This window comes from Ovis canadensis, chromosome 11 (assembly GCF_042477335.2).
Source record: "Ovis canadensis isolate MfBH-ARS-UI-01 breed Bighorn chromosome 11, ARS-UI_OviCan_v2, whole genome shotgun sequence".
Lineage (NCBI taxonomy): Eukaryota > Metazoa > Chordata > Mammalia > Artiodactyla > Bovidae > Ovis > Ovis canadensis.
Genome location: NC_091255.1, coordinates 17,962,356 through 17,979,721, shown reverse-complemented (window position 1 = coordinate 17,979,721; position 17,366 = coordinate 17,962,356). Strand labels below are relative to the sequence as shown.

Genomic DNA, 17,366 nt, shown 5'->3' with positions numbered 1-17,366 from the left:
AACTATGGAGTGAGGTTCGTGGTATTGTACAGGAGACAGGGATCAAGACCATCCCCATGGAAAAGAAATGCAAAAAAGCAAAATGGCTGTCTGGGGAGGCCTTAGAAATAGCTGTGAAAAGAAGAGAAGCAAAAAGCAAAGGAGAAAAGGAAAGATATAAGCATCTGAATGCAGAGTTCCAGAGAATAGCAAGAAGAGATAAGAAAGCCTTCTTCAGTGATCAATGCAAAGAATTAGAGGAAAACAACAGAATGAGATAGACTAGAGATCTCTTCAAGAAAATTAGAGATACCAAGGGAACGTTTCATGCAAAGATGGGCTCGATAAAGGACAGAGAGATGGTATGGACCTAACAGAAGCAAAAGATATTAAGAAGAGGTGGCAAGAATACACGGAAGAACTGTACAAAAAAGATCTTCATGACACAGATAATCATGATGATGTGATCACTAATCTAGACCCAGACATGTTGGAAAGTGAAGTCAAGTGGGCCTCAGAAAGCATCACTACGAACAAAGCTAGTGGAGGTGATGGAATTCCAGTTGAGGTATTGTAAATCCTGAAAGATGATGCTGTGAAAGGGCTGTACTCAATATGCCAGCAAGTTTTGAAAACTCAGCAGTGGCCACAGGACTGGAAAAGGTCAGTTTTCATTCCAATCCCAAAGAAAGGCAATGCAAAAGAATGCTCAAACTACCGCACAATTGCACTCATCTCACATGCTAGTAAACTAATGCTCAAAATTCTCCAAGCCAGGCTTCAGCAATACGTGAACCATGAACTTCCAGATGTTCAAGCTGGTTTTAGAAAAGGCAGAGGAACCAGAGATCAAATTGCCAATATCCAATGGATCACTGAAAAAGCAAGAGAGTTCCAGAAAAACATCTATTTCTGCTTTATTGACTGTGCCAAAGCCTTTGACTCTGTAGATCACAATAAACTGTGGAAAATTCTTCAAGAGATGGGACTACCAGACCACCTAACCTGCCTCTTGAGAAATCTGTATGCAGGTCAGGAAGCAACAGTTAGAACTGGACATAGAACAACAGACTGGTTCCAAACAGGATAAGGAGTACGTCAAGGCTGTATATTGTCACCCTGCTTATTTAACTTATATGCAGAGAACATCATGAGAAACGCTGGACTGGAAGAAACACAAGCTGGAATCAAGATTGCTGGGAGAAATATCAATCACCTCAGATATGCAGATGACACCACCCTTATGGCAGAAAGTGAAGAGGAGCTAAAAAGCCTCTTGATGAAAGTGAAAGAGGAGAGCGAAAAAGTTGGCTTAAAGCTCAACATTCAGAAAACGAAGATCATAGCATCCGGTCCCATCACTTCATGGGAAATAGATGGAGAAACAGTAGAAACAGTGTCAGACTTTAATTTTTTGGGCTGCAAAATCACTGCAGATGGTGACTGCAGCCGTGAAATTAAAAGACGCTTACTCTTTGGAAGAAAAGTTATGACCAACCTAGATAGTATATTCAAAAGCAGAGACATTACTTTGCCGACTAAGGTCCGTCTAGTCAAGGCTATGGTTTTTCCTGTGGTCATGTATGGATGTGAGAGTTGGACTGTGAAGAAGACAGAGCGCCAAAGAATTGATGCTTTTGAACTGTGGTGTTGGAGAAGACTCTTGAGAGTCCCTTGGACTGCAAGGAGATCCAACCAGTCCATTCTGAAGGAGATCAGCCCTGGGATTTCTTTGGAAAGAATGATGCTAAAGCTGAAACTCCAGTACTTTGGCCACCTCATGTGAAGAGTTGACTCATTGGAAAAGACTCTGATGCTGGGAGGGATTGGGGGCAGGAGGAGAAGGGGACGACCGAGGATGAGATGGCTGGATGGCATCACGGACTCGATGGACGTGAGTCTGAGTGAACTCTGGGAGTTGGTGATGGACAGGGAGGCCCTGCGTGCTGCGATTCATGGGGTCGCAACAAGTCGGACACGACTGAGCGACTGAACTGAACTGGAGTCAGACAAGCCTGAGCGACTGAGCTGGAGTATATACCATTGAGGTTTAGGCCTCAATTCTGGTTTCAGGAAGTAAGCTTTCTCAGCATCACCGTGTTTCCTAAGAGTCAGTTTTTTATATAGCTGACCAAACTATTGGAGTTTCAGTTTCAGCATCATTCCTTCCAATGAATATTCAGGACTGATCTGCTTTAGCATGGATTGGTTGGATCTTCTTGCAGTCCAAGGGACTCTCAACAGTCTCCTCCAACAACACAGTTCAAAAGCCACAGTTCTTCGGTGCTTAGCTTTCTTTATAGTCCAACTCTCACATCCAATCATATGTGACTACTGGAAAAACCATAGGTTTTATTTAGTCTCGTCCAATTCTTTGCTACCTCATGGGCTGCATGTAGTGTGCTAGTCTCTATCCATAGGGATTCTCCAGGCAAGAGTACCGGAGTAGGTAGCTGTTGCTCTTTTCCAGGGGATCTTTCCAAGCCAAGGATTGAGCCCACGTCTCCCATGTTGCAGGTATATTTTTTTATTGTCTGAGGCATGAGGGAAAGCCACACAGTGTGCACCCCTCCGAAAAAAAGAATCTGCCTTTATATGAGAAATGTTACTATCTGTACAAAGTGTGCAGCTGCTGTGACCCCTAAAGGAAATAAGTCCTGAATATTCATTAGCAGGACTGATGCTGATGCTCAAACTGAAATTCCAGTACTCTGGCCACTTGGTGAGAACTGACTCATTGAAAAAGACCCTGCTGCTGGAAAAGATTGAAGGCGGGAGTAGAAGAGGACGACAGAGAATGAGATGGTTGGATGGCATCACCGACTCAATGGATGTGAGTTTGAGTAAACTCGGGGAGTTGTTGATGGACAGGGAGGCCTGGCGTGCTGCAGTGCCTGGGGTCACCGACAACCAGACACGACTGAGCAACTGAACTGACTGCCATGACCCCAGCAGAGGTTCTGGGGTTAAAGCAATTGTGTTTTAAGAGATTTCTCTAGGTTGTTACTGGAAAGTTTCTGTGTGGAGTCGTCAAAGGCCACAAGGAGGCAGGTTTTTTTCCAGAATGTGAAGTCAGCTTTTCATGTTGCATTTGTAACTACCTTTTTGCCTTTGATGACTCTTCTTTTCCCCTGAAGGAGTAAGAGGCAGGGAACACTGTCTGTGATTTTTCCAATGAAATGAGAGGGGAGTTTCTGTGATGCAGTTTTGAGTTTTTGTTTTCTGATTGGATTTACAGGTCATGAGCTCCTTCACACATTAGGGGTGGCCCAAGGGTATTAAGGGCTTCCCTCACAGCTCAGTTGGTAAAGAATCTGCCTGCAATGCAGAAGATATCAGTTCGATTCCCGATTCCTGGGTTGAGAAGATCTGCTGGAGAAGGGATAGGCTACCCACATTAGTGTTTTGGACTGTATAATCCTGTACTCTCCTGTCAGTCAAGTCAATCTTCTGAAACATGTAGGCAGACATCACTTCCTGTCCTCTATAGTGATTTCTTTCTCTGTATCTCAGTCTAAGGAGGGGCTTAGGATTTATAGGACTTTAGTCCAGAGGAGGAATGAAAGAAGGCAGATTTTGGCCAAAGCATGGTGGACAGAAAGCTAAGGGCAGCCATTGAAGGAGAGTGACTGCATCTGCTGTGCATTTTAGGGTCACTCTAAAAGCTCTGTGGCTTTTCGGGAGGGGTGAGTTTGCACAGAGGAACCTGGCAGGCTACAGTCCATGGAGTCAGAGTAAGACATGACTTAGTGCCTAAACAACAGCAGTGAGGGCCAGTTAGGCACCTGCTACATTCATCTGCCTGGGAGAAGGTGAAGTGATGATAAAGAGATCTGTGAGATACGTAAGTGGTAAAGTTGACGGGAATTGGGGTTGATTTGTTGACAAAATTCAACTAACAAGAAGAAGCGGAAAAAAATGGGAGTTTTATTTGAGCTAATCTGAGGATTAGACTCTCAGAAAGCTGTTAGAAGTTGAAGACTGTCATACACATTTTCCAAAGAATTGTACATCAAAATGACATACTGATATTTTACATAAAGTTCACCAAGGAACCAGGTAGTCCCAGTGAAGTTGTACGAAGTATGCAGCAAGTCACCATGCCCTCCTACAGAGGTGAGAAAGAATGATATTCCTTTAAGAAACCCCATTGCTAGTGTCAAAAGAAAGAGAAAAAAATTTATGGTTGACCAGCACTCCCGTCTTTGAGGGACTCTGAGTAATGTGCAATGATCCACACTGCATTTGATGGAGGAAGCCCAAACACACACACAGAATTTTAGGTTTAATTTTTTCATGTTCTGCTTTGACATATAAAACATAAATTTTATTTCATCAGGATCACTGAAGACATGAGTGAGGGGAGCTGTCAAGGATAACTGTCGGGTCTTCTGACTGGATCAAATGTGTGGATAATGATTCCTTGTGTTAATAGGGGGAATGGAGGAGGAATTAGGTAGAGCAATGGGGTGGGCAGTGATGACAGAGTGCAGTTGGGGCAGGTTTAGGAGACATTTCTGACCTTCAGCAAATGAATGGCAAAGGAGTTAGAACTCCCACAGCAGACCCTGAAGAAGCAGACTCCACAGGCCTTGGCCTTACCTAGAAAATCCTCAGATGTTGGCCTGCCTGCCCTCCCCTCTTGCTCCTACCCTGTGTTCTCTAGCTGTCTTCCTGTTGCTGGAACACACAACCTTGTTCTTTTCTTTGGGTCATTGTATTCATTGTTTTCTCCACTTAAATGCAGCCTCCAAAAAGAGGCCTTTCCTGAGCACCTAAGTCTGAAGTGGCCGTCAAAATCCCTCTCTGTTTGAACTCTTATCCTCTGCATGCCTCATCATCTCATCCTCTCAGGTAATTGTTTTCATCTCTCTCCGCTACCAGAGTGTAAGCTTTCTGTGAGAGTAGGGACCTCTGTTTGCCCAGTACCTAGAGTAATCTGTAGCACATAGAAAACAAAGCTGGGTGAAACCTATCAGCTCTGCTATTAACGGACCTCAACAAGTTACCTAATCTTTCTGTGCCTCAGTCCCCCTGTCTGTAAAAATGGGATGATATTTTGTATAATCACTTAAAATGATGACTGGTGGCTGGCAAGCTGGTGCAAATACTAGGTAGCGTTTTTATAGTCTCACTCTTTCTAACTGGGATGCTGGAGAAGACTCTTGAGAGTCCCTTAAACTGCAAAGAGACAAAACCAGTCAATCCTAAAGGACATCATCCCTGAATATTCATTGGAAGGACTGATGCTAAAGCTGAAGCTCGAATACTTTGGCCACCTGGTGTGAAGAGCCAACTCATTGGAAAGACCCTGATGCTGGGAAAGATTGAAGGCAGAAGGAGAAGGGGGTGACGGAGGATGAGATGGTTGGATGGCATCACCGACTCAATGGACAGGAGTTTGAGCAAGCTCAGAGAGAAAGTGAAGGACAGGGAAGCCCGAGGTGCTGCAGTCCATGGGGTCGCAAAGTGTCAGACATGACTTAACGACTGAACGATAACAACAGTTCATAGTTAGCACTAATTATTTGGGAGGGAAGAAGGATGTCAATGCAACAACTAGCTTTGTTTTAAAAACTGATAAACTGTGAACTGATAATGGAGTCTAAGGGCAAAACCCCCAAAGGTTCTGTTTTCCAGCTCTGGCTTGAATGCAGCCGCTAAGGTTGAGTAATCAGTGGAATCAGCTAGGTTCCCAGGAGCAAAGGCAGAGACCCGCCCTTTCCTTTACCGCTTTCAGGGGCGGGGCGGCGTTAGTCATTCTGTGCAGCAAATGCCTCCTGGGCTTTAAAGACTGGGGTTGTATCGATGTGGTGTGGTCGTGTTCTCCCGGGCCGAGCCTAAGCCGTGCCAGACGAGGGACGGGCGTTCCCAGTGAGCGTGTCCGCTCTTCTCGGTCTGTCCGCGGGGCCCCTCGCTTGTCTTCCCCCCCGCTGCCCATCAGGGAGGGTGAGGAAGGCAGGGGTTGGGTGTGTGGCCTCTGGCCCTGATCTTCGGTCTCCTGCTGTCCCTTGCCTCGGGGCGTCAGTGGGCGCCGTGGGTCTTCTGACACAGCAGATTGCTCCCGCTTCGCCTGCTCGGCGTGTGCCCGGCGAGCGGCCCTCCCTGTGGCGGGGAGGGCTGTGCCGCCGCCGCCGCGCTGCGCGCCCCACGCGGGTGTGTGAGCGTGCCTCGTGTGACCCTCGGCGGTGCCCCTGGAGCGCTCCAGGTCGTCCCTCAGGTGCCTGAGGCCGAGCGGTGGTGTCGTTTCCCTCAACCCGGTGTCCCCCTCGGGTCCCCGCCACGGTGGCGTGGGTGTCCAGAGAGTGGCTCTCTTTTTTGGGGGGGGTCGAGGCGGTAGGGAGAGGCGTGCCTGTTCCCCTCGTCGTGGAGGCCTTGGTGGATGAGGCCTTGCTGGGGGGCGGGACGCGCGGGCTCTGCTCTGGCCCTGACCGCGCACACGCTCCTGTGTGGCGGTCCGCTTCCCTGTACCGCAGACCCCTCCCGCCCAGCTGAGGCCTGGTGGCTGGAGGAGCGCCTCCGCGGGCCCGAAGGTGAGACGGTCCGGGGGAGGGACGGCGCGCCCTCGGTGAGAACGCCTTCTCTAGCGATCCGAGAGGGAGCCTTGGGGTACCGGAGCCCCCAGCCGCTGCCCCTCCCGAGTGCGCAGTGGCCACCGTGGCGACTGCCAGAGCACGTGGGCAGAGCAGAACTCCCCCGCCCTCCGTGGGAGGGGAGGGAGTTGGGTGCGCCGGCCCCGCGGTGGGGCCGTGTGCCGCTCGTTGCCTTTTTTTTCTTATTCTTTTAAAAAAAAAAATAAAAAATTAAAAAAAAAAATAAAGACTGGGGTTGTGATTGGCTGTCACTCTGTATTATGTAAATTAAGTTTGATTTTTAAAAACAGTTAAATTACATTTTCAGTGAAAATGTTCAAATGAATTAATAAGTGACAACATTTGAAAGCTTATTGCAAGAGCTCTTCCTGTTTTTTTCCCAGTAGAAGGAAAAAATGGCAAAATGGTGGGGACATGGTTGCCCTCAGTGAAAAGTTCACAGCTAGCACAGGCCTGGCAGCGGCAGGGGGTGGAGGATAAGACTATACTTTCAGGGATCATTTCTATAGTTTGTTACTAGAGAAGTTTCTCTGATCGTGTAGAGCACCCGAAACCACGAGGAGGAGATGCAGTGTTCTCTCCTGAGCGTGAAGCCGGTCCTTGGTGTTGCTTCTGCAGCTGCCATTGACCATTGATGATCGTTCTTCTCTTCCTTTGGGAGAGTAAGAGGGGGAGGACACCATCTGAGTGGTTTCACTTACAATTGATGTTTTCCTAAGGGAAGTTAGTCATTTATAGTTTTTGTTGTTCTGTTCAGTCATTTTGTTTATGTTTTAAATACCATGCCAGTGGCCTTTGTCACAGCACTGGAGGGTTTACCTTTTATAGCTTTGTGTGTGTTGAGTCATTCCATATTTGTCTGTGTGTCGTGTGAACTGTGTGTTACGTGACAGGTTTCTCTATCATGGATTCCCTAGGCAAATACACTGAAATGGGTTGCCATCTTCTTTTCCAGGGTATTTTTCTCCAGCCAGGGATTGAACCCGCGTCTCTTTTTGGTCTTTACCACTATCGCCATTATTAGTCAGTGTTAAACCTCTTTTACTCTCATTGCTATTAAATCTATGTAGTTGTTCCATGAGTTTCTCTTTATGGATCTATAGTGGCCAAGCTTTCATTGTAGGCCTAAATTAGTTCTCTGTCCTCTTTAAATATTGGGAGCGGTGAGAGGAGCCGTTTATGCTCTGGAATATGCCTTGGTCTGTTATTTACTAGTTGTGGGTTCCTGGGAAGTTCCTTGACCCCAACCTGTCTCTCTATGTAAATGTAATACAAATAGCATCAACACACAGAGCTGTCATTAAGGGTGAAATTAGATAAAGCAAGGACAGTAGGTGAGCACTCCTTTCCCCCTTTGTGAGAATGCCCCTCCTTTAAATGAGAAATCCCTCTTTCTCCAGTCTTTACTGTAGCAGCACCACCCACTGAATTGTTCAGGTGCAAACCAACATGTCAATCTTTGAAATCTCTTTCCCTGACACCCCACCCCTCCTCCTGCAGCAAGCCCACCAGTGAGTCCCATCCTACCAACTGAATTTCCAGAGCAGCCCCGGTTTCTCCTTCTTCCTTGCAAGCTACCATGATCTCTCCTTCAGACACCTTGCTTGCAGTGGCCTCGGAACTGGTCTTCACAGCTTCCAGCCTTTCAATGGCATCCCCCACACTCAAAATCCAGACTCCCCGGGAGTTGGACTTGCCCAGAAAATCCTCAGACATCGGCCTGCCTGCTCTTCCTCCTACCCTGTGTTCTCTAGCTGTCTTCCAGTTGCTGGCACACACAACCTTGTTCCTTTCTTTGGGTCATTGTATTCATTGTTTTCCCCACTTAAATGCAGCCTCCAAAAAGAGGCCTTCCCTGAGCACCCAAATCTGAAGTGGCCATCAAATCCCTCTCTGAACTCATCAACCTCTGCATGCCTTATCATCTCATCCTCTGGGTAATTGTTGTCACCTCTCTCCCCTACCAGGGTGTAAGCTTTTTGTGAGAGTAGGGACCTCTGTTTGCCCAGTACCTAGAGTAATCTTTAGCACCTAGAAAGCCAAACCGGGATGGTGGTTAAGGTGACACCTACCAGCTCTGCTATTGACAGACCTCAGGCCTTTCTGTGCCTTAGTTCCCCCATCCCTAAAAATGGGATGATTGTACTTGTATTGGTCTCATAGTTAAAGCAGTTAAAATGATGAATGGAGGCTGGCAAACTCACAATAAATAGTAGCTAGTATTGTCATAGTTGGCACTCAGGCATTTTTTGGGAGAAGAAATGATGTCAAAGGCAGCAGTCAGCTTTATTTTAAAAATTTAGAAAGTGTGTACAGGTAGTGCAATCCTATGGCAAAACCCCAAAGGTTCTGTTTTCCAGCTCTGATTCTCACCCACCCAGCCCCCATCTCTGCTTTAGTCATGGTCACCTCTTATGAGAGTTTGAAACTCTAACTTCTTCCACAGCCTTGAATGCAGCCGCTAAGATTAAGTAATCAGTGGAATCAGCTAGGTTCTCAAGAGCAAAGGCAGAGACCCGCCCTTTCCTTTCAGGGGCGGGGCACCTTTAGTGATTTTGTGCAGCAAATGCCTCCTGGGCTTTAAAGACTGGGGTTGTGATTGGCTGTCACTCTGTATTATGTAAATTAAGTTTGATTTTTAAAAACAGTTAAATTACATTTTCAGTGAAAATGTTCAAATGAGTTGATAAGTGACAACATTTGAAAGCTTATTGCAAGAGGTCTTCCTGTTTTTTTTCCCAGTAGAAGAAAAAATGGCAAAGTGGTGGGGAAACGGTTGCCCTCAGTGAAAAGTGCACAGCTAGCACAGGCCTGGCAGCGGCAGGGGGTGGAGGATAAGACTATACTTTCAGGGATCATTTCTATAGTTTGTTACTAGAGAAGTTTCTCTGATCGTGTAGAGCACCCGAAACCACGAGGAGGAGATGCAGTGTTCTCTCCTGAGCGTGAAGCTGGTCCTTGGTGTTGCTTCTGCAGCTGCCATTGGCCATTGATGATCGTTCTTCTCTTCCTTTGGGAGAGTAGGAGGGGGAGGACACTGTCTGAGTGGTTTTGTTTATAATTGACTTGCCAAAAGTAGCATACTGTCACTTTTGTACAATAAAACTAGGTTTGTTGATTTCTGTTTTAAATGTTTGTGAAGTGGGTTTTTAAATTCTTTTCTTTATGATGATCAGTTTGGTCTTATTCCCTTGTGTTGTTGGATGAGTCCAGTGTGTTCTCTTGGCAAAATTCTCTTAGCCTTTGCCCTCTGTACTCTGGCCAAATTTGCCTGTTAACTATAGAGGAATAGTCCTCTATAATGAAAAGGGCATTTTTTTTTTTTGAGTGTTAATTCTAGGCCGTCCTGTAGGTCTTCATAGAACCTTTTAACTTTAGCTTCTTCAGTATTACTAGTTGGGGGGCATAGACTTACTTGGATTACTGTGATATTGAATGGTTTATCTTGGAAATGAACAGATCATTCTGTCGTTTTTGAGATTGCATCCATGTACTGCATTTTGGACTGTTTTGTTGATTATGATGGCTACTCCATTTCTTCTAAGGGATTCTAGCCCACAGTAGTAGATATAATGATCATCTGAGTTAAATTCCCCCATTCCAGTCCATTTTATTTTGCTGATCTTAAAGTGTTAATGTTCACTTTTGCCATCTCCTGTTTGATCACTTCCAATTTGCCTTGATTCATGGACCTAACTACCCAGGTTCCTATGCAATATTGCCCTTTATAGCATCAGACCTTGATTCCATCACCAGTCACATCCACAACTGTGTGTTGGACACATGGACATCACCAGATGGTCAACACCGACATCAGATTGATTATATTCTTTGCAGTCAGCGATGGAGAAGCTCTCTACAGTTGACAAAAATGAGACTGGGTGCTGACTGTGGCTCAGATCATGATTACTTATTGCCAAATTCAGACTTAAGTTGAAGAAAGTAGGGAAAATCACTAGACCATTCAGCTATGACCTAAATAAAATTCCTAACAATTATACAGTGGCAGTGAGATGCAGATTTAAGGGACTAGATCTGATAGAGTGACTGATGAACTATAGATGGAGGTTTGTGACATATACAGGAGACAGGAAGCAAGACCATCCCCAAGAAAAAGAAATGCAAAAAAGCAAAGTGGGTGTCTGAGGAGGCCTTAAAATAGCTGTGCAAAGAGGAGAAGCCTAAAGCAAAGGAGAAAAGGAAAGATGTACCCATTTGAATGCAGAGTTCTAAAGAAACAATAGAATGGGAAAGACTAGAATAGAATGGGAAAGACTAGAGCTCTCTTCAAGAAAATTAGAGATACCAAGGGAACATTTCATGCAAAGATGGGCTTAATAAAGGACAGAAATGGTATGGACCTAACAGAAGCAGAAGATAGTAAGAAGAGGTGGCAAGAATACACAGAAGAACTGTACAAAAAAGATTTTCATGACCCAGATAATCACGATGGTATGATCACTCACCTAGAGCCAGACATCCTGGAATGTGAAGTCAAGTGGGCTAATGGAGGTGACGGAATTCCAACTGAGCTATTTCAAATCCTAAAAGATGATGCTGTTAAAGTGCTGCACTCAATATGCCAGCAAATTTGGAAAAGTCAGCAGTGGCCACAGGACTGGAAAAGGTCAGTTTTCATTCCAATTCCCAAGGAAAGACAATGCCAAAGAATGCTCAAACAACAGCACAATTGCACTCATCTCAAACGCTAGCAAAGTAATGCTCAAAATTTTCCATGCCAGGCTTCAGCAGTTATGTGAACCATGAAATTTTAAATGTTCAAGCTGGTTTAGAAAACGCAGAGGAACCAGAGATCAAATTGCCAACATCCGCTGGATCATCAAAAAAAAAGAGAGTTCCAGAAAAACATCTATTTCTGCTTTACTGACTATGCCAAAGCCTTTGACTGTGTGGATAACAATAAACTGTGGAAAATTCCTAAAGTGACGGAAATACCAGACCACTTGGCCTGTGTCCTGAGAAATATGTATGCAGGTCAGGAAGCAACAGTTAGAACGGGACATGGAACAACAGACTGGTTCCAAATAGGAAAAGGAGTACGTCAAGGCTGTATATTGTCACCCTGCTTATTTAAGTTATATGCAGAGTATATCATGAGAAACGCTGGGCTGGATGAAGCACAATTTGGAATCAAGATTGCCGGGAGAAATATCGATCACCTCAGATATGCAGATGACACCACCCTTATGGCAGAAAGTAAAGAAGAACTAAAGAGCCTCTTGATGAAAGTGAAAGAGGAGAGTGAAAAAGTTGGCTTAAAGCTCAACATTCAGAAAACGAAGATCATGGCATCTGGTCCTATCACTTCATGGGAAATAGATGGAGAAACAGTGGAAACAGTGGCAGACTTTTTATTTTGAGCTCCTAAATCCCTGCAGATGGTGACTGCAGCCATGGAATAAAGACACTTGTTCATTGGAAGAAAAGTTATGACCAACTTAGCATATTAAAAAGCAGAGACATTACTTTGCCAACAAAGGTCTGTCTAGTCAAGGCTATGGTTTTTCCAGTAGTCATGTATGGATGTGAGAGTTGGACTATAAAGAAAGCTGAGCACCAAAGAATTGATGCTTTTGAACTGTGGTGTTAGAGAAGACTGTTGAGAGTCCCTTGGACTGCAAGGAGATCCAACCAGTCCATCCTAAAGGAAATCAGTCCTTGAATGTTCATTGGAAGGACTAATGTTGAAGCTGAAACTCCAGTACTTTGGCCACCTGATGCGAAGAGCTGACTGTTGGAAAAGAACTTGGTGCTGGGAAATATTGACGGCTAGAGGAGAAGGGGACAAGAGAGGATGAGATGGTTGGATGGCATCACCGACTAAACTCCGGGAGTTGGTGATGGACAGGGAGGCCTGGTGTGCTGCAGTCCATGGGGTCACAAAGAGTCAGACACGACTGAGCAGCTGGAATGAACTGAACTGAATCTTATTCTCTGGGGTTTTTAAGCGTGTTAGTTTTTGTTTCTGAATGTTTTTATGTTTTCTTTGAAGGAGGAGAATGTTGTGTGAGTGGTTTCTGCATATATTTAAGCAGGTGTATTTTTCTTTACTTTTTTTTTTTTTTTTTTTGCTAGTCTCCTTTCCTGTTAATAGTTTTTCAGTGCTTTCTTTCATAGTATTTTTAAAGGTGATTTGTTGATTTCTGGCAGGTAAGCCATTCCTCCCCCCTACCCCCGACAAAGATGGTTTGTTCTCTTTCCCTCTCAGTATTATGATTTTTTTCTTTTATAATTATGTTGGCTTCAGTTCAGTTGCTCAGCTGTGTCCCACTCTTTGCGACTGCAGCATACCAGGCTTCCCTGTTCATCACAAACTCCTGGAGCTTGCTCAAACTCATATCCATTGAGTTGGTGATGCCATCCAACCATCTTGTCCTCTGTCATCCCCTTCTCCTCCTGCCTTCAATCTTTCCCAGCATCAGGGTCTTTTCCAATGAGTTGGTTCTTCCCATCAGGTGGTCAGAGTATTGGAATTTCAGCTTCATCATCAGTCCTTCCAATGAACATTCAAGGACTGATTTCCTTTAGGATGGACTGGTTGGATCTCCTTGCAGTCCAAGGGACTCTCAACAGTCTTCTCCAACACCACAGTTCAAAAGCATCAATTCTTTGGGGTGCTCAGCTTTCTTTATAGTCCAACTCTCAAATGCATACATGACTACTGGAAAAAACATAGCTTTGACTAGACAGACCTTTGTTGGCAAAGTAATGTCTCTGCTTTTTAATATGCTGTCTAGGTTGGTCATAGCTTTTCTTCCAAGGAACAAGCATCTTTTAATTTCATGGCTATAGTCACCATCTGCAGTGATTTTAGAGCCCAAGAATATAAAAGTCTCTTACTGATTCCATCATTTCCCCGTCTGTTTGCCGTGGAGTGATGGGTGAAAGTGAAAGTGGTGTCTGACTCTTTGAGATCCTTCTCCAGACCAGAATGCTGGAGTGGGTAGTCTTTCCCTTCTCCAGGGGATGTTCCCAACCCAGGGATAGAGCCCAGGTCTCCCAAGTTGCAGGCCGATTCTATCAGGGAAGCCAAAGTGACGAGACCAGATGGCATAATCTTAGTTTTTTGAATGTTGAGTTTTAAGCCAACTTTTTCACTCTGCTCTTTCACTTTCATTACGAGGCTCTTTAGTTCTTTTTCGATTTCTGCCAAAAGGGTGGTGTCATCCGCATATCTGAGGTTATTGGTATGTTTTCTGGCAGTCTTGATTCCAGCTTGTGCTTCATCCAGCCTGGCATTTCTCATGATGTATTCTGTATATAAGTTAAATAAGGTGACAATATACAGCTTTGACGTACTCCTTTCCCAATTTGGAACCGGTCTGTTGTTCCATATCCAGTTCTAACTGTTGCTTCTTGACCTGCATACAGATTTCTCAGGAGGCAGGTCAGGTAGTCTGGTATTCCCATCTCTTAAATTTTCCACAGTTTGTGGTGATCCACACAGTCAAAGGCTTTGGCATAGTCAATAAAGCACAAGTAGATATTTCTCCTGGAACCCTCTTGCTTTTTATGATGATCCAACAGATGTTGGCAATTTGATCTCTGGTTCCTCTGCTTTTTCTAAATCCAGCTTGAACATCTGGAAGTTCACAGTTCATGTACTGTTGAAGCCTGGCTTGGAGAATTTTGAGCATTACTTTGCTGGCGTGTGAGAGGAGTGCAATTGTGTGGTAGTTTGAGCCTTCTTTGGCATTGCCTTTCTTTGGGATTGGAATGAAAACTGACCTTTTCCAGTCCTGTGGCCACTGCTGAGTTTTCCAAATTTGCTGTCATATTGAATGCAGCACTTTTACAGCATCAGGTTAGAATTTTCAATCACTCAGCTGGAATTCCATCACCTCCACTAGCTTTGTGCATACTGATGCTTCCTAAGGCCCGCTTGACTTTACACTCCAGGATGTCTGGCTCTCGATGAGTGATCACACCATCGTGATTATCTGAGTCATGAAGATCTTTTTTGTGTAGTTCTTCTGTGTATTCTTGCCACCTCTTCTTACTGTCTTCTGCTTCTGTTAGGTCCGTACCATTTCTGTCTTTCACCGTGTCCATCTGTACATGAATGTTCCCTTAGTGTCTCTAATTTTCTTGAAGAGATCTCTAATCTTTCCCATTCTATTCTTTTCCTCTATTTCTTTGCACTGATCACTGAGGAAGGCTTTCTTATCTCTCCTTGCTATCCTTTGGAACTCTGCATTCAGATGGATATATCTTTCTTTTTCTCCTTTGCCTTTCGCTTCTCTTCTTTTCTCAGCTATTTGTAAGGCCTCCTCAGACAACCATTTTGCCTTTTTGCATTTCTTTTTCTTGGGGACGGCTTGATCACTGCCTCCTGTACACTGTCATGAACCTCCATCCACAGTTCTTTAAGCACTCTGTCTATCAGGTTTTAATCCCCTGAATCTATTTGTCACTTCCACAGTATAATCACCTGTTGGTTAACTAAATGCAGTTTAAAATATCCTCCACCCAAGTATCCTGTGTTTTCCTTTTAGATTAGGCTAGGAACATGCCATAGGAATGGCTTCCTGAATGGCTAAGTGGGTAAAGAATCCACCTGCAATGAGGGAGACCTGGGTTCGATCCCTGGGTTGGGAAGATCCCCTGGAGAAGGGAATGGCTACCCATGCCAGTATTCTGGCCTGGAGAATTTCATGGACAGAGAAGCCTTGCAGTCTACAGTCCATGAGGTCCATGAGGTCGCAAAGAGTCAGACACAACTGAGGGACTTTCATTAGTTGTTTTAAGATGGTTTGTTCTTTCTCCCCTTCAGTGGTATGACTTTTTCTTTTATTATTATGTTGGTTTAACTAAATGCAATTTAAAATCAGCCAAGGAAAAATAAACAGCCAGTCTAAGATAGACTTACCAGGCTGTTCAGTGGTTAAGGCTTGAAACTTCTACTCCAGGGGGCCTGGGTTCAGTCCCTGGTCAGGAAACTAAGATCCCACATGTCTCCAAGTGCAGCCAAAAAAAAAATTTTTTTTCAATCTTAAGAAAGAAATGGACAATTTTATTCGCGCCATCCTGACGATTATAACCCAGGAGACAGTCTCTCAGAGAGTTCTGAGGACTGTTCTGCTATTAGAGGTCAGAGCACAGTTACAGAAGTTTTTGAGACAAAGGATTATACCTCAGATTAACACGCTGACAGTTTATATAGTCCAGCAAGGTGAATTGTGGGTCGTCATGACCCCTTACAGGATTGAGAAAAGGACCCCTAACAAGTTACCTTACTGGTGCCAGGAGGAAATCAATTTTTTTTAGGGGGGAGGTACATAGGAATTCTTGTGTCAAAGGCAATCTATTAACGTATAATACAGATACATAATGCACGCTAAATGGGAAGATAGTGGCTCAGATGGCAAGGAATATTTGGTACACTTTTCTTGTTCTGTCTTAAAAGTAATTTTTTTTCATCACCAATATGTACTGCTCATATCTACATTCAGGTGAGTAACCAACAGAGGTTTTAAAAGTAAGAGTCAAATCAAAATTCAGGATTTTAGAAGGTTAAATTAAAAATGACAGTGATAAATAACCTCATCCACAGATGCTTGGTGTCATATTTATAAGGTTAGAAAACTAATTTGATACATCCCAGCACACCTTGGTCTTATAGGAGTCAGGAAGAAGTGTTAGTGTCTTTTAGAGACAGAAGATAAGAGCTTCAGATTAAGTATTGATTTGTAATAGGCTAAGAATGTGAAGTCTTAGTTCCTTAAAGAAAAAATAAAAACTTACAGAGTATTCAGATTTTTAAAAGTCGTATATAAAATAGCATTTTGAAAATGCATTTATATGTTATTTCTGAAAAGAGAAGAATGTGGAAAAAATGCCACCATCAATAAAATGTGGGAGACTGCAGCAAGGTAAGGGGCTAGAGATACAGTGGTAAACAAGGCCTGAATCTGTTACTGAACTCAGGTCTGGCAGCCGGCTGCTTGAAAATCAGTGCTCAAGAGGCAGGTGTTGGTAGAAATGGAAAACATTGCTTTTAATCAGAATGCCAGCAATCTGGGGAGAAGTTGAACTCACATTCCTGAAAACCAGCTCCTAAGGTTCCGCTGAGCCATGAAAGTTTTTAACAGGGAAAAGGGAAATAATCTCAGTTAATCATTAGAGATAGGGGGTCAGAGTCATCATCATTATCCCCCCCGCTTGCAGGCTTGTTGGCTTCTTGTTGTTTTTGTTTAGATGCTATCTTGTTTACACAGTTTGTTCCATACAGTTTGTTTGAAGATTACTGAAGGGGAAACTGGGGAAGAGATCTGGCCACCTGTTAATTACTTATTCTTCATTTCTACATCTTTGATATACAGAGAGAACCAACAGGTTAGGCAAGGTATTGTGTGATCAAAAGTTACGGAAGGGGGAAAAAAAAAAGATTTGGAAGGTGTGCTTGGGCCAGGAGATGAGTGGAGTGTGGGGACGTCTAGTTTAAGGTTACTTGCTGTATAGCTTTGCTAAAGTGACAAGACAAAGGGGACCTCCTGCAAAGAGCTCCTGCAAAGAGCTGCCAAAAGGTGCTCACTCTTTTTGCTTTAAACACCTCACAGTTGAGAAGGGAGAAGTAAATGCATTTATAACAGTAGGTAGAGGCACTTACAAAGGTAATTAGGGATACAAAACAGTGTCGTCACTGTTAGCCGGGAGGCTGAGGGGAAGCATCCAGAGGTAAGGAGAGCTGAGAATCTGCTTGAAGGAGGCCAAGGTTGGCATGCATAGCAAGAAGTCCCCAGAAAGGCTGGAGGAGCAGAGAATGGATATGGA

At 44.3% G+C, this 17,366-nt stretch overlaps 1 protein-coding gene and 2 non-coding genes across 6 annotated transcripts in view; all 3 read left to right on the top strand.

The window, feature by feature from the left end:
- Positions 1–17,366, top strand: part of TEX14 (testis expressed 14, intercellular bridge forming factor) — a 126,733-nt gene that overhangs the window by 24,057 nt on the left and 85,310 nt on the right. The window lies entirely within an intron of this gene.
- On the top strand, positions 7,051–7,264 carry LOC138415609 (small nucleolar RNA U3). The gene has a single exon (XR_011247355.1). It is a non-coding gene; the product is annotated as a small nucleolar RNA U3 (small nucleolar RNA).
- LOC138415610 (small nucleolar RNA U3) lies at positions 9,409–9,622 on the top strand. The gene has a single exon (XR_011247356.1). It is a non-coding gene; the product is annotated as a small nucleolar RNA U3 (small nucleolar RNA).